Source organism: Oncorhynchus kisutch, linkage group LG15 (genome assembly GCF_002021735.2).
Source record: "Oncorhynchus kisutch isolate 150728-3 linkage group LG15, Okis_V2, whole genome shotgun sequence".
Classification (NCBI taxonomy): domain Eukaryota; kingdom Metazoa; phylum Chordata; class Actinopteri; order Salmoniformes; family Salmonidae; genus Oncorhynchus; species Oncorhynchus kisutch.
In genome coordinates, this window is record NC_034188.2 from 36,394,495 (window position 1) to 36,411,543 (window position 17,049).

The 17,049-nt window shown below is 43.2% G+C and overlaps 1 protein-coding gene across 1 annotated transcript in view; it reads right to left on the reverse strand.

Annotated features, from left to right (window-relative positions):
- LOC109905263 (alpha-1,3-mannosyl-glycoprotein 4-beta-N-acetylglucosaminyltransferase B) overlaps positions 1-17,049 on the reverse strand; it is a 222,983-nt gene that overhangs the window by 37,833 nt on the left and 168,101 nt on the right. The gene's annotated exons all lie outside the window — the stretch shown is intronic.

Sequence of the window (17,049 nt, forward strand, 5' to 3'; positions counted from 1 at the left end):
AACCCCCACCTGTGGACGTCGGGCCCTCATACCACCCTCATGGAGTCTGTTTCTGACCGTTTGAGCAGACACATGCACATTTGTGGCCTGCTGGAAGTCATTTTGCAGGGCTCTGGCAGTCCTCCTCCTGCTCCTCCTTGCACAAAGGCGGAGGTAGCGGTCCTGCTGCTGGGGTGTTGCCCTCCTACGGCCTCCTCCACGTCTCCTGATGTACTGGCCTGTCTCCTGGTAGTGCCTCCATGCTCTGGACACTACGCTGAAAGACACAGCAAATCTTCTTGCCACAGCCCGCATTGATTTTCCATCCTGGATGAGCTGCACTACCTGAGCCACTTGTGTGGGTTGTAGACTCCGTCTCATGCTACCACTAGAGTGAAAGCACCGCCAGCATTCAAAAGTGACCAAAACATCAGCCAGGAAGCATAGGAACTGAGAAGTGGTCTGTGGTCCCACCTGCAGAACCACTCCTTTATTGGGGGTGTCTTGCTAAATGCCTATAATTTCCACCTGTTGTCTATTTCATTTGCACAACAGCATGTGAAATTTATTGTCAATCATTGTTGCTTCCTAGGTGGACAGTTTGATTTCACAGAAGTGTGATTGACTTGGAGTTACATTGTGTTGTTTAAGTGTTCCCTTTATTTTTTGGAGCAGTGTATATACACACACTCACACACTGTAGTTGGTGTTGTCATTAGTTGCGGAGAAATTAGAGTTTTCTACGGCGCTACAGCAGACGGAAAAAAATAATCGGACCTCCTTGACATGGCTTTATTCCTTCTTGGTCAACTGTGCCGACACGGGAAGCTTCATGAATACAAACAAATTAAACTTAAATGCATCCAATCTGGATATGTGGTGACCCGAAACCCCGTGAACGTTCTCTGGGGTACCTTTGTGTAGTTCCCTGTAAGTTACCAGGACGTCACTGAGGACCATGTCAAGTCCGTTTTAAGGGTTTTCTCAGGACTTTCCTTTTACTAGTCATTAGGAAGTTGCGTGATGTGAACATTCAATCTGGGAACTTTGTCGTGTCCCTGTAAGTTAGCAGGACGTCGTTGATGACCATGTGAGGACATCTTCAAGACATTCTTGGGACAGTCGTTAGGACATCGCATGATGGTCCCAGGTGTCCCAAACCATTATAAGTAAAGTAATGACATTTTATGGGGGGTTTTAAGGTAAGTGGGACTGTTCTGCAAAAATCTGGTAAAACCAGTGACCGTATTTATGCATTTGACATCACTTAGTACTTACTTTTCGGGACGGCAGGTAGCCTAGTGGTGTTGTAACTTGAATGTGTTGCTGCTGCTGAATCTCCCACCTGTGAAGAAATCCTCTGATCTAAATGCATTGAGGCAGCTATATGATGAATGTGAAATTCAGATTAGGAGCTTGGAATCACTGGGTGTAGTGTCAGAATCCTATGGAAGCCTACTATTCCCAATCTTACTGCAGATGATTCCAGAGGACATAGCTCTTGACTATAGTCGTCAGAGGGGAGTAGATGATGAATGGAAAGTGTCTGAGATTATCAGTTTCCTACAGAAAGAGGTTCAGAGCAGGGAGAGAGCGCTACAAATGACAAGATCATACAACCAACAGAAAGAGAGCAAACCATGGAACAAGTCATGCTTCTCCAATGAAATGAAACCAAAAAGACCCAACATGCCCTCTGCTGCAGCACTGCATACAGCCAGCCAGAAGGAACAACAAACGTGTCTATTTTGTGACAAATCAGAAAACTGATTTGAAAACTGCACTGACTACAATATTGCTACACGCAAAGAGAAACTAAAGAACATGGGAAGATGCTTTGTATGTTTAGGACAGAGACACATAGCAAAATTCTGTAAAGTCAAAGATGTGTCATGTGCAACATGTGGAAGCAGACATCACATTGCGGTGTGTACCAGTAAGAGGAGTGAGGTGCAACCCCCTACTGTTTCTGTAGATGCTGTTGTTTCCTCAGTTATTCCCCATTCAGTGAAGATGAAACCAGATGGACAGAACACTGTGTTGCTACAAACGGACAAGGCATGGGTAGAAGGCACATCGGGCAGGAAGATGGCTCGTTAGAGGCAGTCAGAGAAGCTTCATAAATGAAAACCTTGTGAAGGGCTTGAAGCTACCAGTAATCAGACAAGAGGCACTCACTCTTCACACGTTTGGCTCCTCTGCCCCAGCAACATCCCAACGCAACACAGTGAAAGTCATCTTGGAGAATGTCTGGGACAAACAGCAGAGAATAGAGATAGAGGCAATTGAAACCCCACAAGTGTGCACAGCTGTGATGAAGGTTCCTGGTGAACGGATTCAGCATGAGCTCAGTAAAAGGGGACCGCAGCTCGCAGACTTTCCAGGAGATGACAATGATCCTGAACTCTCTGTCCTGATAGGAGCAGACTACTACTGGCAGAGAGTATCAGGCAGAGTGGAGCGACTGACGGAGACGCTAGTTGCTTTAGAGAGCACCTTTGGATGGTCGGTGCAGGGACCCGTGTCCATGTCAAGTGTCGCCGAGGTAACCTGCATGTTCATCCCACTTGATGAAGACACATTAGTCTCCAAGCAACTGCATGCATTCTGGGAGCTTGAGTCGCTGGGTATTCTAAGCGAGAGGACACAGAACCAAGAGGAAACCGAGGCTCTACAAAGGTTTGAGGAAACAACCACCTTCAAAGATGGGCGATACCATGTGGAGTTGCCATGGAAATGGGAAATGCCAGAATTCCAAGACAACTATAGAATCGCCAAGAAACGGTTTGAAGGTCTGAAGAAAAGACTGAAGAAGGATGTGACGTTGTACAGCAGATACAATGAAGTAGTAGAAGACTACTTACAACAAGATATGGCAGAGGACGTGCCCAAGGACAACGCATCAAGTGCAGACAATGTAAAATACTACTTACCTCACCATGCAGTACTCCGAGAAGATAAGGTGACAACAAACCTGAGAGTGGTGTTTGATGCCTCGTCCCATGAAGATGGCTGTCCATCTCTCAATGACTGTCTACTCACAGGACCGAACCGGAATCCGGATCTGCTCAGCGTTCTGATAAAGTTCAGACTACATGAGATCGCATTCATGGCAGACATCAAGAAAGCTTTCCTGCAGATATCCCTAGCAGAGAGAGACAGAGACACCGTGAGATTTCTATGGCTCACTGGCCCACCAAGGGGAGAAAATGAAGAGGAGCTGCGTGTGCTGAGGATGAAAAGAGGGGTATTTGGAGCTTCCCCAAGTCCATTTTTGCTGGCAGCTACAATCAGGAAGCACCTGAAACAATATGAAACAGAACAACCAGAAGTTGTAGAGATACTGAGAGTCACTCTACGTAGATGACTTCATTGCACGTTCCCACAATGTTGAAGAGGCTTACCTTGTGACAACAACTGCAAAGCGAATGCTGTCGATTGCAGGCATGGACCTCTGCAAATGGATGACCAATTCTCCTGAATTGAAAACAAAATGGGAGGAGAGTACGACAACTGACCACCCGTTGACGTTACAAACACAAGGATTAGTGCTGAAGGTTTTAGGTTTAGTATGGAGGCCGGAAACGGATGACTTTGTGTTTGACCTCAGGCCACTACTGAGCATTCTAAGGCAAAAGGAAAACACAAAGAGAAGTGTTCTGCAGTCGTCTGCACGTATCTTCGACTCTCTTGGTTTCTTAACTCCCTTCACCATCAGGATCAAGTGCATGTTCCAGGAAATGTGGGAGAGGGGACTCAGCTGGGATGAAGAATTACCACCTGATCTGACACGAGAATGGCAACAGTGGTGTTCATAACTACCCCAGTTACACCAGCTCACCATACCAAGGTGGTACAGAACAGACATGCGGCCACAGAATAACCACACCCTGAAACTACACGTGTTCTGTGATGCAAGTGAAAGGGCTTACAATGCAGTAGCTTACTTGCAAGGTGAGTCACAAGACAGGGAAACAACAAGTCTAGTCGCATCCAAGTCCAGGGTAGCCCCACTTAAGAAAATGACGCTGCCACGCCTGGAGCTCATGGGAGCTGTGATTGGAGCGAGACTAGCAAACAACTTGATGACCACACTGAAAATGGAAGAAAAACAGATCTGCAGCTCAGCTCAGAAATGGAAACAGTTTGTTGCGAACAGAGTGACGGAGATCCAGTCCTTGACCAATCCAGAGTCATGGTCACATATTGAAGGGAAAACTAATCCAGCTGACCTCCCTACCAGAGGACAAACTGTTCGAAACTTGACACAGAGCGAGCTATGGTGGAATGGACCCAGAATTCTGACATCACCCAATCAGTCCGAAGAGACTGATGATAACAAGGTTCCGGAAGAGGTGAATATAGAACTCAAGTCCAGTTGCCAGGTTACTGTACAACTTGCAGCAAACAGCACAGACAGCACTGAACCTGTGTTGGAGCTTGAAAGGTACAGCAAACTGAAAAGAGTTTGAGTCACCGCCTGGATAAAGAGATTCATAGCCAATGCTCGTACAACCATAAAGATGCAAGGTGAACTGACTGCTGACGAACTGTTCGATGCAGAAAAGTACTGGATTAAGGTAACACAACAACAGAGTTTCGGACAGGAGATCAAACTACTGAAGGCAGGAAAAAGCCTAAACAATGACTGTAAAATCCGAGAACTTAAACCTTTCCTGGACTAACACGAACTGCTCAGTGTAGGAGGAAGACTGCAACAGTCCAACTTCACATTCAGAGAGCAGCACCCATGGGTTCTACCCAATAAGTACAGATACTCAGAAATGCTGATACAATACCACCATGAGAAGGTGATGCATTCTGGAGCAAGTGACACTCAGCACCCAACGTTAAACAAGGGGGAAATGACACGCAGATGGAAGTACAGGCAGAGACTTGTGACCAGTTTCTGGAACAGTTGGCAAAGAGACTACTTGCTGGATCTAAAGTCAGCACACCGCTGTGACACACCACAGCCCACCCCACTGAAGGCGGGTGACGTTGTACTCATTGGAGAAGAACCTACCCAGACAAACCTGGAAACTAGGAAAGATTGAGGAACTGTTTCCAGGCCGAGATGGCTTAGTTAGATCATGTTCAGTTCGTACCGCTTCAGGGACTTTGTTGAGGAGACCTATTCAGTTGATATACTGCCTAGAGATCTAGATGAACACAATTGTTCATCGGGGGGGTGGAGGATGTTGTAACTTTAATGTGTTTGAGTTCATCTTTAGATTTATTTGCATATGTAATTGTATTGGGTTGTGTTGAATTACGCTTTTTGACTGCAAGTCCCAGAATGCCTTGCGAGAGGAATGAGTGATAACACGCCAATTATGTGCAGGTGTTTAGTGATTGTGGCTGACTTTCCGACAGCATCTTACCTGCATTACTCTGTACCAAAACAATTGTTGTTAAATGTGACGTAAACAAGTATTCTTACTAAAAGAAGCTTTCGTATCAAAACCGACGTCCCGAGTCATTACTAAGAAGTTAGTTAATCTAAAAAGTGGTTCGAGCATTGGACTAGTAAACGAAAGGTAAAAATCTGTCGGTCTGCCCCTGAACGAGGCAGTTATTAACCCACTGTTCCTAGGCCGTCAAAATAAGAATTTGTTCTCACTGACTTGCCTATTTAAATAAAGGTAAAATAAACTAAATAAAAAGGATATGAACTCACAACCTCTGGATTTGGATTGCGTGGATCTTTCTGTTGCACCATAAAGTCTGTAGCATTCTCATAGGTTCCCTACACATTCAATATCTATAATACATATCTGCACTGCTATTCTAGTTATCAGTTTATCTAACATGACTTATTTCAGCAATTTGAAGGTTCAGTACAGTTGTCTAATGTAGGTGGGGATTATTATTCTGTTTTAATATTACTCATGAATCACTATGATAAATAAAAACGTTTTTCTTGAGTATTTTTAACTGAGCCAAAATTCCCTTTGATGTGCAAAGTGTAGAACAAGTTTCCGTCCAATTGGCGACAGATTTTCATGCAAATATCCTAAAATCTAAATAAAAACAACATCCACATCTTCCCACCATAGGGGTGTTTCCATCAAACTGACTTGTTGTGGATAAAAAGCTGTATGTGATGACATAGCGCAAATACAAATTACTTTTGTGGTTAAATTCAAAATATATCAAATATATATTTTTTCAAAGTTAAATGGGTTTCCATCACATTTTCAACTCTACCGATGGCTTTCTGTTGCGATAATATAGCAAACTTGCCCAATCTGGTTTTGGCAAGGTTATATGATGATGTATGGATAACAGACAGATAATTTATATTTGATCATTGTCAGCCAAGCACCGATCATCATGTCACTAGCATTATTAAAATAGTAGCTTACCCTTGATATTTAGTGGAAATTTGCATGAAGCGCATCGCCATGCACTTAATCGCCATCAATTATTTAGTTATGAAATAAGTTACAAAGCTCATCAAAACGTATTTCATGTGCCTATAAACTCTGCATGCCTTTCCACATTGTGGTGATAATAAATAAAAAAATACAAAATTGCATGACTCCAAGTTTCCAGCAATAGGATGGGTTTATATCAATGTTTGTGTATAAAAACATTTCCACCGCCCCAAAAAATTAGCCCACCTTGTCTTGCCTATTTTGTTTTGTCGGCATTGGGATGTTTTAGACAAATTAGTGAGCTCAAATCCCAGGACATAGTTACTGTACAAATAAGCACACAAAAGTAATCATGTATGTCAAATATGTAAGTTGAAACGCCATGTTAAAAGTACTGTTTGTGTGTTTGTGTGGGTGTCCCTAACATTGCCAACAGACAAAGAGCTAGAAATGGATCAGTGATTCACCAATTATGGCCTTGATGGGCTTGTCAACAGTAACAAGGGACAATGTGTAATTAGACGAGGGTGCCCTATGTAGTAGGCTTTCTTTTAGTGTGTGTGTGTGTCGTGGCTTGTCTTTAACATTAATTAATAGTCTTTTACATTAATCTGAAGACTGTCTAATGATATAATGAACTATGTTTAATTGTTACCCAATTAAATAATCATGTAAAAATCAACTCATTAGGATCTGGGGCACCACGAGTGATTCTTTAAATTAAACTCTAAAAAGGTCTTTACCTATCACATCTATAAACAGTCAACTTATTAATCATAAACTCGTATCATATCACCATTCTGAACAGTCGTAACCTTGCACCTGCAAAAACCTGAGCCTTATTTATGATTCAGTACTACACAAATTTGTTTATTTATTTACTAGCTAATTAAATGGGAACACAGGATAAACACACACTGAGAACAGGTCCCAGGCGGAATGAAAACAACATGGATGCTTGTTAAAGAGATGGCGAGGGAGAGAGAGGGACAGAGACACATACAATTGCCACATTCAGAAACTATTCTCACCTACAATAACGATATATTTTGCACACAAACCACCGCCCGCTTTGAGCAAGAAATCATGAATGAATGTATTTACATATGCCTGGGTTTGCCGAGGATCTCTCGGTGAACGGGGCAGCCTTGGAAAGGGCCCTTTCATGGCGCGATTGTAAGGCTCTGATTGTCCAAAATGGTTCCAACAACTCTTCTACTGTTGTCCTTCTTTGTAGTTGTCCGGTATCAGATTGCATTGTCGTGAAATCCTGAACAGAACTACAGAGTTTATTTTCCTTCCATTCACTCCTGAAGATGCTTCTTTGAAGATACAGTGGGGCAAAAAAGTATTTAGTCAGCCACCAATTGTGCAAGTTCTCCCACTTAAAAAGATGAGAGAGGCCTGTAATTTTCATCATATGTACACTTCAACTATGACAGACAAAATTAGAAAAGAAAATCCAGAAAATCACATTGTAGGATTTTTAATGAATTTATTTGCAAATTATGGTGGAAAATAAGTATTTGGTCAATAACAAAAGTTTATGTCAATACTTTGTTACATACCCCTTGTTGGCAATGACAGAGGTCAAGCGTTTTCTGTAAGTCTTCACAAGGCTTTCACCCACTGTTGCTGGGATTTTGGCCCATTCCTCCATGCAGATCTCCTCTAGAGCAGTGATGTTTTGGGGCTGTTGCTGGGCAACACAGACTTTCAACGCCCTCCAAAGATTTCCTAGCCCACCCACAATTGGTGGCTGACTAAATACTTTTTTTGCCCCACTGTAGGCTAGCCAGCCATATCAATGGTTCCCCATTGGGATGATGAGTAGCGTAATACAATGGTTTGAGCAGAGTAACAGGATGGTCCTACTTAATTCGCTTTCGAAGATGCTTTACTTAGCACAGCTAATCAGCCGTACCAGTGATTGTCCGGGAGGTGAGTTTATTCAAAGTTCAGACCATTTTAAAAACACGCATCTGCAGCTTCACACTTTCCTGGTATAATGTGTTAATTTCTTAACCCATCATTCATACCTCTTGCTCGAAAGGGGTGGTTCCGGCAGGCTGGCACGCTCCCTGACTTCACGTCGGGGTGGTGATTACTCTATGCAAAGTTTGGCAAAACAAGTATCTCTTATAACTTCTCAAATCACATCCCTCTCTTAACAAAAATACTTCAATAATTGTTCATATTACATGAACAACCCATAGTATGGAAACATCATTTACAGTACCAGTCAAAAGTTTGGACACATCTACTCATGTAAGGGTTTTTCTTTATTTGGACCATTTTCGACATGGTAGAATAATAGTGAAGACAATGAAAAAACACACATGGAATCATGTAGTAACCAAAAAGGAGTTAAACAAATCAAAATATTGTCAGACTAGGGGGTTTGGTCAAGATGTTTACACAGATCAGACACGGACAGAATTGTATTAGCTCGGTTTCAAGGGTGTTTATTAAATAACAAACAAAAATAAAAGAATAGGTCTCATCCGGGATACCGTCTTCTGGGCTCCGGAGTCTTGCTGTATCCAAGTTCCCTCCGTTATCTCTGGAACTGAGTACGACTATACGGGAGTAACCTCTCTTCCCCCAGTCCCCACCCCTGTGTGTTGCACATCTGGCAGCTTTATGGGACTCGTCCAGCTGGTGAGCAATCAGTCCCCTTGATTACTCACCAACCACAATCAGCCCCAATTAGTCCTGGCCGGAGGGCCAGTCGAGACCTGGCACGTCCAGCAGAGGGAGCCATCGCCGCATGATGTAGACTCAGTCTGTCACCAGGCCTCGACGAGTCTCTCCCTGGTGGCTAACCTGCTGTATGCCACAATATATTTTTGATTTTAGATTCTTCAAAGTAGCCTTGATGACAGCTTTGCACACTTTTGGCATTCTCTCAACCAGCTTCACCTGGAATGCTCTTCCAACAGTCTTGAAGGAGTTCCCACATATGCTGAGCACTTGTTGGCTGCTTTTCTTTCACTCTGTGGTCCAACTCATCCCAAACCATCTCAATTGGGTTTAGGTCGGGTGATTGTGGAGGCCAGGTCATTTGATGCAGCACTCCATCACTCTCCTTCTTGGTCAAATGGAGGTGTGTTGGGTCATTGTCCTGTTGAAAAACAAAATGATAGTCCCACTAGGTGCAAACCAGATGGGATGGCGTATCACTGCAGAATGCTGTGGTAGCCATGCTGGTTAAGTGTGCCTTGAATTCTAAATAAATCACTGACAGTGTCACCAGCAAAGCACCCCGACACCATCACACCTCCTCCTCCATGCTTCACGGTGGAAACCACACATGCAAAGATCATCCGTTCACCTACTCTGCGTCTCACAAAGACACGGAGGTTGGAACCAAAAATGTCAAGTTTGGACTCATCAGACAAAAGGACAAAGTTCCACCGGTCTAATGTCCATTTCTCGTGTTTCTTGGCCCAAGCAAGTCTCTTCTTATTATTGGTGTCCTTTAGCAGTGTTTTCTTTGCAGCAATTCGACCATGAAGGCCTGATTCACGCGGTCTCCTCTGAACAGTTGATGTTGAGATGTCTGTTACTTGAACTCTGTGAAGCATTTATTTGGGCTGCAAATAAATGCTTTGTTTAACACTCACACTTTTTGGGTTACTACATGATTCCATGTGTGTTAATTCATAGTTTTCATGTCTTCACTATTATTCTACAATGTAGAAACTAGTAAAAATAAAGAAAAACCTTTGAATGAGTAGGTGTATCCAAACTTTTGACTGGTACTGTTTGTAGTGGGTATACTTTCCAAGTTACAGTATTTCCTTTATAACATCACAAAATAAACACAATTATATTAGTGTTCTGTAGATCGCCTCTGACCATTCTCCATGTTCTATGTTCAAAATATTGTTCCAGTATTCGCTTTTGAATATGTTAGAGTTTCAGCGGGAAAAGGTCTGTTGAGACAAAGCACATTCCTTTGGTAAATTAGGAGAGCACAGACCTGGATCTTCTAGAGCGTTGGACTAGTAACCGAAAAGGTTGCAAGTTCGAATCCCCGAGCTGACAATGTACAAATCTGTCGTTCTGCCCCTGAACAGGCAGTTAACCCACTGTTCCTAAGCCGTCATTGAAAGTAAGAATTTGTTCTTAACTGACTTGCCTAATAAAATAAAGGTAAAATGAAAATAAAATTTACTACAGGACGTGAGTGTCAACTCCACTAGTTCTCCCCCCCCCCCCCCTTCTACGGATGAAAGGGGGTATATTTGAAGTTATTCATTGCAAACCTGATCTGACATATATGGATTCTCGTGGTCAGTCAAGACTATGTACAATGCATTCGGAAAATATTCAGACCCCTTTACTTTTTACACATTTTGTTATGTTACAGCCTTATTCTAAAATTGACTAAATCGTTTCCCCCCTCATCAATCTACACACAATACCCCATAATGACAAAGAAACAGGTTTTTAGAATATTTTGCAAATATATAAAAAAATAAAATGACTTTATTTACATAAGTATTCAGACCCTTTGCTATGAGATTCGAAATTGAGCTCAGGTGCACCCGGTTTCCATTGATCATCCTTGAGATGTTTCTACAACTTAATTGGAGTCCACCTGTGGTAAATTCAAGTGATTGAACATGATTTGGAAAGGCACACACCTGTTACCAAAAACCAAGTCATGAGGTTGAAGGAATTGTCCATGCAGCTCAGAGACTTGTGCCGAGGCATAAATCTAGGGAATGGTACCAAAAAAATAGATCCCCAAGAACACAGTGGCCCCCATCATTCTTAAATGGAAGACGTTTGGGACGACCAAGACTCTTCCTAGAGCTGGCTGCCCGGCCAAACCGGGGGAAAAGGCGCATGAGGCACATGAGTTTGCCAATAGGCACCTAAAGGACTCTCAGACCATGATAAACAAGATTCTCCGGTCTGATAAAACCAAGATTGAACTCTTTGGCCTGAATGCCAAGCATCACATCTGGAGGAAACCAGGCAGAGATCATCACCTGGCCAATACCATCCCTATGGTGAAGCATGGTTGTGGCAGCATCATGCTGTGGGATGTTTATCAGTGGCAGGGACTGGGAGACTAGTCAGGACTGAGGGAAAGATGAACAGAGCAAAGTAGAGAGAGATCCTTGATGAAAACTTTCTTTAGAGCGCTCAGGACCTCAGACTGGGTTGAAGGTTCACCTTCCAACAGGACAACAACCCTAAGCACACAGCCAAGACTACGCAGGAGTGGCTTCGGAACAATGATCTAAATGACCTTGAGTGGCCCAGCCAGAGCCCAGACTTGAACGCAATCAAACATGTCTGGAGAGACCTGAAAATAGCTGTGCAGTGACACTCCCAATCCAACCTGACAGAGCTTGAGAGGATCTGCAGAGATGAACAGGAGAAACTCCTCAAATACAGGTGTGCCAAGCTTGTAGTGTCATGCCCAAGAAGAGTCTGTATTCACTGCCAAAGTTCAACAAAGTACTGAGTAAAGGGTCTGAATACTTATGTAAATGTGATATTTCAGGAAAGAAATGGCTTTGTCATGAGGTAAAAAACAACAATTTAATCAATTTCAGAATAAGGCTGTAAAATAAAGGAGGAAAAAGTCAAGGGGTCTGAATTCTCTCCGAATGCACTGTATATGTGTGTGTGCGCGCGCACGTGTGTGCGTGCATATAACAACCGTATTGCATTAGTTGTCATGCATCTAAATTACATGAACTCATGGGAGAAGGTGAAGGCTGTAATGCTAGTGAATGCTGACTCAGGGGAATGTTTGCGTGAAGGGATACAGAGGTGGAATTTACTTCTGGGCTGAAAACGTAGCATTATATTAGGATTTTTGACTTAGGAGAGATGCTTTTCTCTGGCCTTGTCACCAACAAGCTGCTGTGAATTAAGTGTAAGAACAATGTGGTGCTTACATGTGCTATGAATCGCTGACTGCTGAATAATGAATAAGTACCGAATTTGGGGTGCATTGTAATACTCTTAAATGACCTACTTTTCTCTTCATTCTGCACTAATTTGAAAGCAATATGGTGACTGGTATCCAGATCTTTACTTTCAACTGTCCAGTTCTTTCAAATTAGTGCAGATGAAGGCGAGGACATGAGGAGAGGAAGCCACTCTCGAGTATTGAGATGCACCCCTGGACTGCCAAACCCACTGTTGAGCACTGCAGTCTAAATGAAACTGACAAATCCCATTTCTCTCCATCCCTACATGATCCCTTGGGCGCTAATAAGAATTTGTGCATGTGGCGGCGAGAGGTGCTGCAAAATGATAGCATAATTGATTGTTTGCCATGAAGCGCGTTCAAGATGATGGATGATTTTTAATAAAATGTGTAATTTATTATAAAATAAGTAATATTTCAGCAGATAAGGCTTGGAGTAAATTACAATTTTAAGTCTTCCGTTTTATTTGAATTGAATCAGGTTCTAGTTTCTTGGACCATGCATATCTTTATTGATCTCTGTAGGCTATTGAGAGCTATCAGTTTCATTTATGTCGGGTACTCTGTACTGTGTTTCCCCATCCTTTTCTATCAGAAGATAGTCTTTTCCCCCCCTCACTCATTCAAACAAGATCTAACCCCGCCCACCTTTGCCTCACTAATCTTCATGAATCAACACTCTGAGTGAGACACCCTGTCCTGTCCGTCTCAGTCGTCGGGATCCACTTCTAGTCCTGTTCACTGCTCAGTCATCCGGAAGACATGACCTCTCTCTCTCTCTCTACCCCCTATTTCCTTGCACTCATATGCATATCCACACATTCAGATGGCTGTCCCCTGATTCTCCCTGATTGCACTCGCTGCTAGGCCTGTCGGGCCGGTTAGCCGTAGAATGCTAATGAGAGCGGAAGGGAGAGAGTCACTAACAGTCGCTAACCACTAGCTAGAGCTCCTAAAAACACCTGAGAGAGCCAAGTCAGAGCACAGCCCATCGGATTACTGCTCACAAAGCCTCCCCACTGCTTTTTGGGAATTATGTATTTAGCGCCGCATGGCTTATCCTATGAGGAGGGGGAAATTGTTATGGTTTGTCTCGGATCATTATCATCACGACGATGACTAATTATGTTATGTAATTGTGTTTTAAAGCCCCTTGACAACAAACGCTGACTGGACTAAGCCTAATACAGAAGCTGTGCAGCTCTCTGACCGCGTAATAGCGCATGATGAGAATGGGAGTTGATTTTTGGTAAATCTTGTGGTCTAGTCTACTTTCTTCATCTTCAGGGAAAAGGAAGAAGCAAAAATGTGAGAGTATCATTACTCAACCCTATGGCGATTCCTCCTTTTAACAATTGTACCTCGTCCGTTTAAAATCTCTAAAAAGGTGACAACTTTTAACAAGATCTAGATCTCATTCTCTTCCCCGCTCCCTCTCTCCTAGTCCTCAGATTGAAAACAAGCAATGCAGAATCGAGTTTGGTGTCTTTTCTGTGACCAATGCTGTTGACGGCCCGGCGGATGTGATTCGGCGAAGTGCTCGTTGTGACAGGCAGGAGATGCGAGCCTGTCGGCTTATCAAAACTCCGGGCCGGTCGGCTTATCAAAACTCCGGGGCGAGTGTGCCTGAGCAGCATTAAGTCACGGTTGTCGGACCGGACCCGCCGTCCTAAGCTACACGCAATGACCATGAGAGGGGGAAGGAGAAAGAGAGGAGAGAGGGAAACATGAGAGAGATGTAGGGGTGATACAGAGCAAGAGAGAGAGAGAGATGGGGGTGAGAGAGAGATGGGAAAGAGAAAGACAGAAACAGGAAGAAAGAGACGCCTCAACCCCATCTCCTCCATGGGAAGCCTGGAATCGGATCCACACACTAAACTGACAGGCACTCAATACGCTTAGATAAGCACAGCGAGTGACAGCAGTGGCTACGTTATCCGTCAGAAGCGTTAACTTTATATGTTTGATAAGTGGAATAGGAGAAGGCCCACGTCAAGCAATCTCAGGCTAAGATTTCTACTCAATTGAAAGTGAATAGCCATCTCAGCATTGTTTACCCCCCATGGGAGATAGTCCTTGGAGACAACTTTTATTCTACCAGCAGCAACATATTGCACCTAAATGGATCGTTTTATTAGTCAATGGGCTCCCAATAGACTATTCCCCAATAGGTAGAAGTTGCCAGTGGGCACAGATCTCAGATCAGCTTGCCCTCCCCCAATCCCATGCTTACCCTTAAGCACAAAACGGACCTTAGATCAGTATCACTCCCTCATCCCTATACATCCTACTGGTCCTATAGCTAGAGGGAGAATACAACACGTGTTGTTTGACAGCCTCTATAGACAGGGCCCAGTAATGAGGTAGGTCTTTGCTGGGGGAGATGGGGCTGGAGAGATGGAGTGGAGGGAGAGGAGAGTGGGCATCAATCACTGGTTAAGCTGGACCCCGAACAGCGCTCAGGGACCTATTAGAGTAAAGTGCAGTAGCAGAAGCTCATGGGAAAGAGCATGCTGCATGCAGTGTAATTGTGTACATGAGGGGGATTCTGTACATATACAGTGCCTTGCGAAAGTATTCGGCCCCCTTGAACTTTGCGACCTTTTGCCACATTTCAGGCTTCAAACATAAAGATATAAAACTGTATTTTTTTGTGAAGAATCAACAATAAGTGGGACACAAATCATGAAGTGGAACGACATTTATTGGATATTTCAAACTTTTTTAACAAATCAAAAACTGAAAAATTGGGCGTGCAAAATTATTCAGGCCCCTTAGGTTAATACTTTGTAGCGCCACCTTTTGCTGCGATTACAGCTGTAAGTCGCTTGGGGTATGTCTCTCAGTTTTGCACATCGAGAGACTGAATTTTTTTCCCATTCCTCCTTGCAAAACAGCTCAAGCTCAGTGAGGTTGGATGGAGAGCATTTGTGACCAGAAGTTTTCAGTTCTTTCCACAGATTCTCGATTGGATTCAGGTCTGGACTTTGACTTGGCCATTCTAACACCTGGATATGTTTATTTTTGAACCATTCCATTGTAGATTTTGCTTTATGTTTTGGATCATTGTCTTGTTGGAAGACAAATCTCCGTCCCAGTCTCAGGTCTTTTGCAGACTCCATCAGGTTCTCTTCCAGAATGGTCCTGTATTTGGCTCCATCCATCTTCCCATCAATTTTAACCATCTTCCCTGTCCCTGCTGAAGAAAAGCAGGCCCAAACCATGATGCTGCCACCACCATGTTTGAAAGTGGGGATGGGGTGTTCAGGGTGATGAGCTGTGTTGCTTTTACGCCAAACATAACGTTTTGCATTGTTGCCAAAAAGTTCAATTTTGGTTTCATCTGACCAGAGCACCTTCTTCCACATGTTTGGTGTGTCTCCCAGGTGGCTTGTGGCAAACTTTAAACGACACTTTTTATGGATATCTTTAAGAAATGGCTTTCTTCTTGCCACTCTTCCATAAAGGCCAGATTTGTGCAATATACGACTGATTGTTGTCCTATGGACAGAGTCTCCCACCTCAGCTGTAGATCTCTGCAGTTCATCCAGAGTGATCATGGGCCTCTTGGCTGCATCTCTGATCAGTCTTCTCCTTGTATGAGCTGAAAGTTTAGAGGGACGGCCAGGTCTTGGTAGATTTGCAGTGGTCTGATACTCCTTCCATTTCAATATTATCGCTTGCACAGTGCTCCTTGGGATGTTTAAAGCTTGGGAAATCTTTTTGTATCCAAATCCGGCTTTAAACTTCTTCACAACAGTATCTCGGACCTGCCTGGTGTGTTCCTTGTTCTTCATGATGCTCTCTGCGCTTTTAACGGACCTCTGAGACTATCACAGTGCAGGTGCATTTATACGGAGACTTGATTACACACAGGTGGATTGTATTTATCATCATTAGTCATTTAGGTCAACATTGGATCATTCAGAGATCCTCACTGAACTTCTGGAGTTTTGCTGCACTGAAAGTAAAGGGGCTGAATAATTTTGCACGCCCAATTTTTCCGTTTTTGATTTGTTAAAAAGGTTTGAAATATCCAATAAATGTCGTTCCACTTCCTGATTGTGTCCCACTTTTTGTTGATTCTTCACAGAAAAAAATACAGTTTTATATCTTTATGTTTGAAGCCTGAAATGTGGCAAAAGGTCGCAAAGTTCAAGGGGGCCGAATACTTTCGCAAGGCACTGTATATATATATATATATGTGTGTGTAGAAAGGGTTTTGGTAAATGTCACCCGTGTAAAGGGTTACTGTTGGATGACACTCGTCTAATTAGTGTAGTGTCTTCATAATGCTTGGTCCATGGCAATCACTTCACTGATGCTTCTTCCAATACTTTTCTATTCCATTTCTCAGAGAGAAAAAAAAATGCTCTCAGTTGTCACTTGTGTGAACACACATGACACAGAGGCACACAATGGTTTGGGTGTATGTGTGACAGCTGTGGCTGCTTGGTGGCCTTTAAATGGCTGCTGTCATTTGTTCTTTACTGATCACCAGAGAGTCACAAGACACCAGACCGCCTCTTAGATGTCTGAATGGAAAAGTTAGAAATGTCAAATGGCCACAATCATAAAAAAGTGGAATTCAGCTTCAGCCAGACTATTATGAGTCCCATGACAAAAACACACCATCAGAGAAGGGTTTATTTGGGTATTTTCCGCTCATAATTTCAAATCAAATCGGTGACATAATTTTGTTTCAATCATAGATGAGTGCTGAGGGGCAAG